Source organism: Halichoeres trimaculatus, unplaced genomic scaffold (genome assembly GCF_033239565.1).
Source record: "Halichoeres trimaculatus isolate MK-OKI-2021-1 unplaced genomic scaffold, fHalTri1.1 fHalTri1_scaffold_4, whole genome shotgun sequence".
Classification (NCBI taxonomy): Eukaryota; Metazoa; Chordata; class Actinopteri; order Labriformes; family Labridae; genus Halichoeres; species Halichoeres trimaculatus.
This window is the reverse complement of record NW_027437182.1, coordinates 32,981,124-32,987,123: the sequence shown is the minus strand read 5'-3', so window position 1 is coordinate 32,987,123 and position 6,000 is coordinate 32,981,124. Positions and strand designations below refer to the sequence as shown.

Below are 6,000 nucleotides of genomic sequence, written 5' to 3'. Positions count from 1 at the left end.
AAATACTCCTTTTAACAGTTTCGATAATTCCTCTGTGTTTCTCTCCTCTACTTTTTGAGCATTTTACGATGTGTAAAACAGCGCCCTCCTAAATGATATGTGGTGAATGAGTGGTGAAAACAAGATATTGCACACTCTTGTCCACAAGGAGGCCAAGCCAAGTTGGCATCCCTTGGTGAAAAAAAAAACAAGAATGATTAACAAATCGGATGAGGCTGCAGACATGACACCGCTCACCTGTGATTGGCCAAGACTGTGTCAAGGGAAGCCACCCCGTCTTTGGCCTCAAACCAATCAAATCACAGTATCATCATCATCAAGCCACTGAATGAAATCAGGGAGATTAGCACATTAGCAGTGTGCATGAAGCGCCAGGTTGTGTGTTTGAGTGGGTTGAGTAAATTAATAAGATGTTTAAGCTAAGTCAAGAGGACAATGTACGTGTGTGAATGAGTGACTGAGGGTGGGAGAGTGAAAGGGTGTGTGTCAGTGTTCAAAGTGTTGGTTACATAACAAGCGTGTGTCAGTAAAATGAGCGCTCTCTGGGCACTCACAGGTCATTCCATTACATGCAATAGTGATATACAATCTTCAACATAGTCTTTTATGAACCCTACTCCCTAAAACATGTAGCTTAGAGGCTTTGTCTCACTTGGCTTCCTCAAAAAAAATCCCCACGCCACACCACTGGCTATCATGTAACTGATGCAGCTATCAGCATCCAACTTTGACACCACCACGAGGGGGGATGGTTGGCTGTGGAAACGCAAACAGGATCAGGCTTTACCAAGCCAACCCATACTAAACCATACTGATCCAAACTGGACTGCTTGGTGGTTTCTTTAGGGACAGCTTTGCATTTAGGCGTTGATGTCGATAAAGAATAACTCTTTATTTTTCCAACTCTTGCAGATCATCAGTTATTTTGAATAAAGGCCAAAATGTATATTCAAACACTAGCTGGTATTACTGGTATTTTTTTTTCTTGAATGAATTTCAGTTGCAGAGGCTCCCAGGAATCAAGGACATTTGCGGCTGTTTACATGCTCAATAATCTGGTTCTCAATGCAGTGGACGATTTTAAATTTTCACTGATTTAATTGGGCTTTTTACAACGCAATAGCAGCATTTTGGTGTGACAGCAACATGTCACAGAGAGTCTGAATAATGTATAATCAAATGTGTCGGTGCTCAGACGATGCAGACATGGGGCTCACGTTTAGACCAAAGCTTCATTTATAATAGAGAGAAATGAATTAAAAATGTTGAGGAGTGGTCAGGTGCTGACCTTGAATTCACACTGAGCTCTGAACAGCCTTCATTAGCCAGCTCTTTCACCTGAGCTACCGGGGGGAGACAGGCTATGAGAAGCTGTTTCTGAGTTGGTGAACTCCGTAATTCCTCGTTCTGTCTTGTGCCCTGTGATTTAAACTGGTTCTCTGCCTCTCTTTGTTAACTAGCTGCAGTATAATGATGTAGTTTTCTGTGATGTTCCAACACCATGGCTGGAGGCAGGAGTTTAGTCAGCAGCGTGCAGGATCAAGAAAAAAAAAAAAAGCGAGCCACTGAAAATGGAGAAAAATGGCTCACAGTACCCCAAGGTAGGAAATAAATTGCCGACGATAACTAGTGAAGCGACGCACAAACAGCATAATAAATTGTTTGAGATTTTTGCTCTCATTTTGCAGAGCAAAATCAAACTTTGGAGTGCACGCTTGGCAGGCCATTAAAAGAATTACTTCATGCTCTGAAAACAGAGGGCTTGTGTCAATCCCTATATCTCACACAAAAAGACAACACGCTCCTCCAGATTGCTTTGTGTTTTCTGCCATCTAGGTGGGTACAGTGATAAGCTGAGATCAGTGAGGCAAGCACAAATACAGTAAGTGACTTGGAAATAGCTTTGAAAGAAACACATCTCCACTGAATAAGGAGCTAAACCTAGAGTTAATACACACTGGCATGGAGTAGATAAATATTTATGCACAAATATTTATGTCTTACAGTTTCTCAATATACCAATATTAATGATTAATGATCTGCATTCCACACATTTAATAATTTAGCAAAGATAAATAAGTCATATTTTGCCCACTCTATAAATATTCAACACATTTGGAGGAATTTCAGTTGTCTGCAGACTTCTGCGTGTTGATAATAGTCGGCACTGGAGCAATGTATATTCAAAGATTTGTTAGTTGTTTGCTTAATCCAATTAATATTTCATATGTGTATGAATATGAGAATTACCACCCGGATCACCCGCTGCAGACACCACACACAGACTGTTTTCCTCAATGCATAGAGAAAAAATACATGAAAAGGAGTAGAAACAGGGCCCATACAGTCAGAGAAGAGGGATTGATTTAAACTCTTTGAATGGGACGCAAGGTAAATTTAACATTTTAGGAAATCACATGAAGTGTAGGCTGTTAAAAAGTTTCTGCTCCTTGAAGCTTGATGGTAATTCGTCTTGAGAGGGTCAAAATACACCTGCTCTAAAACACATTTATAACGAGCGGATTTCCCCCCGGCTCATGAGGTTTGAAACCCCCAAATGTTTTCTGTGGATTCATGGAAACACAGCATGGACAAGAAAAACCACAAGACAGTATTAATAATGCATCTTCAGCGAGTATTCAGCATCATTATTCTACAATTTAAATGAGGGTTAAAGCTCACTGCTTTGCTTGTACAAGCGCTATTTAACATTAAATATACAACAGCGGCCATATTTTCACCAGTGATACTTTCATTACAGCTGTTTTGAATTCAGTCCATGGTCAAAGAAGACACATTTGACTCTCTCTGTCCTGTACTGCTTGTAATTTGTAGTGGTCCCAAAACAGTCATACATAAGTTATAAATAATAGATTAAAATTTCATTATTTTTGTGGTTTTTTGGGGTAAGGGAAGACTGGGTCGGTTGTCCAACTGATTGACTATCAATGCACTTGATACCACAGGTTGCCCATTTTAATGCCAAACGTCTTGTTATAGTCTCTCTTTAGATTTGTCCTTTTCCTTTGTACATGCAGCATAATTTGATAAATATTATCTGTGTATCATTTCATTTTGCAGACACCACAGGGAAAGAAAAAAAATATCCAAGTTTGTTTGTCTAATTTCTGGTTAAAATCCTGTAATAGGACATCTTATCACACTGATCTGACAGATGCAAATCTTATTTTAGGAAATAACAGCCCAAGTCACAGATTAAACAGATCATTTCTGATGAATTAGACAAAGACTTGAGTTTTAAGATTTTTATTTTTATATTTTTTCCTGTTTGATTTTAAAAGTCATTGACATATTAAGAGAAAAACTGAACCGGGAAATTAAGGTAGCAGCTTTGACCTTGTGTATTGACAACAATAATATAGATATCTTTCTGTCTTTTCATATGTATTAACTTTATCAGTGTGGCAGCAGTAATAGTAATAGTCAGCTATAACTACATTAACCCTAAAGCTTTCAACTAGCATAATTTTTTTTGTTATTCATATCATATTTTTTAGCTTCTGAGAGAACAATATGTTTTCTTGTTGATTGCAGTAACACCTGTGGTCAGGATAGGTCATGTTCTCCCAGGATCAAGACACCATTTCCCATGAGCGCCATCACCCACAGTCGTAAAAACGTCACTCTCCTCAAGGTGAGCAATGTATGAAGATCTAAAATCTTTGCCAGCTGGTGTGATGTCATCAAAGAGGGTTTTGGTCTTCGTACCACAAATTGATTCATGTTCTCCTGAGAAACTCAAACCACCACTACGGATACTAAAAAACAGCATTTAAAATGACCTATTTTGGCACTGATAATGTTATGTCAAGTGTGAATTATTCGCAAGTATATAAAAGTGAAATTATTTCGATGTGACTTTTAAAGTCCTCACAGTGCCTTTAAGTCAGTTAATACCATAGTAGGTGTAGTTGATTGATTCAACCCAACAGTACCCAAAATGAAACATTCACGACGTATTAATGGGATTTATACATTTGGACATATGGTTGCCATTGTCAGAACTTTTATAAGGACTGAGGGGTGCTACAACACCAGAGCAATTAATTCTGAGATACTTAATTTGCTATACAACACAGTGCCAAAAACTTTGATAAAAACAAAAGTCAAAATGGTAACAACATAACTTTTATTTTATATCTACCTACATTTGAGGATTTTTATAAATGATTTTGTCACAACGGGACAGATTCTTAGACGTTATATGAACATAAAGTCTAAGTGATGACTCATTGTAACACCAAAACCCAGGGTTTATCTAATGCAGGATGCCCATGATTAAATGGGACATCCAACCCCAGTCTCCCCTACCTGAATGAGAGCTCATGGCGTAGTAAAGTTGATTTAATAAACACAGGGTGGACTTACATATGATAAGAGGGGAGATTTTAAGTTTTACTCTCTCAGATTTGAGTTTTGTATCGTCTGCTTATTCGCCCTAGTTTTTGTGGGAACCGCTCTGGTCTGGGCAAATGGGGAACACACATCGGTGTACCGTCAAGGTGACGCTCATACCTCCACCTGCACAGTGTGTACATCCCTCTCCAGACCAGAGAGCAACCTGCGTGTTTTTAAAGCAAAATGGCGACAGTGGAAAAGAGGGCGACACAAGCGACCGTGACAAGTACCGTGAGAAACTTGAGGACATCCTGAGTGGCCGTCCTGTCCTGGTCGCGTCCTGAGCCCTGAGGTGGGTGGCACCGCGTCCCGTTTCGTTTGAGGTGCGGAGTGATACATTAGGCAGGGGGCGTCATCAGTCAGTGTCGCTGTCGTGAAGGTATGGAAACACTGCAGTGAGTAAAACCTGTCAGATAGAGAGCTGTGTAAGTCTGTTAACGCAACTCAGTCTCAGTCCAGGTCACTGCGGATAGTTTTCTCATTGTGTGTCAGTCTGTAGAGAGCAGAGCAGTTTGCTTTCTGCCGCATTGGCTGTCGGAGTGAAGTCACAGAGGCAGCTGCTCTGAGCCAGGCAGCAGAAATGATTCACTTTGAACGGCGTCACAGGATAATTAGCTACAACACCTTATGCTACATAATTACAGAACTAACGTAGTTCCTCGACTTTCAGTTTCCTCTTTAACTTTTAACCATCTATATATCTTTCTACAATCAGCAACATAAAGGTGAGTCTGGGTTGTTGGCAAAGCCCCTCTTTGTACGGAGGCTCTGAAGTGCCAAGATAATTAATAGAACAGCAAAGTTAAAGTCTGCAAATCTTGCTTATCACTGCATAAAATGAGTTATTAACATTAGGAACTAGGCTTCGGCAAGTTTAAAGGACAACTTTGATTATAAACCTACCATTATTTAAGAACAATATGTTACCCTAACCCATTTAGACTCAATGCAACTTTTTTGCATTTTTACCTTTAGGATGGATGTAACATAGGTCTGACATGTAGGACAATTGAGACAGTGTCATCAATATTAAGACACATGACTCATGAACTGTGTTGTGATTATATGAAATGCTCTGTAAGGGAATTGTGTGCATATTTTAGCATTTTTTTAAATTCACATGGAGAGAGTGGAAAGTTTGAGTTACTTTTCATTTCTTGTTTATGACAGGCTTTTTGACAGCTGAGTTGGATGACATCGTCCAACCTGACCCATGTTGCAACTGATCTTAAAAGGTGCATGTGGTGCATTTGACATTAAAGATAAATACTTATAAATGTTGCATCCAGTCTAAATGGGTTAAAGACATTTTTTTGTATACCAGCTTCTGGTTTTGATGTGATACAACTACCAGACAGTGGTCATTTGGTTTCTAAAAACCATTTTCTTTTTGCCATTACACCACAAGACTTCAGCCATAACATAAAACTTCCTAACTCTCATGAAAAACAATGATTGCTAGTCAGTGTTGATATCATTAGTATGAATTATGATGATACATTCTTGTCATCAACTTATTTTTCCATGATGAAGACACAATGATGATGAGCTACTACACTGGTGATAAAAACCCTGACGAAT

At 39.1% G+C, this 6,000-nt stretch overlaps 1 protein-coding gene across 4 annotated transcripts in view; it reads left to right on the top strand.

The window, feature by feature from the left end:
• Positions 1 to 4,577: 4,577 nt before the first annotated feature.
• The window catches only part of znf644b (zinc finger protein 644b), a 39,568-nt gene continuing 38,145 nt past the window's right edge, over positions 4,578 to 6,000 (top strand). For 2 of the 4 annotated variants that reach the window (XM_074669069.1, XM_074669065.1), the window contains exon 1: positions 4,578 to 4,711. The gene's annotated coding sequence lies outside the window, so the exon portion shown is untranslated. Of the gene's footprint in view, positions 4,712 to 4,762; positions 5,145 to 6,000 lie in introns of those variants that run through there. The other 2 variants (XM_074669066.1, XM_074669068.1) reach the window with 2 other exon arrangements.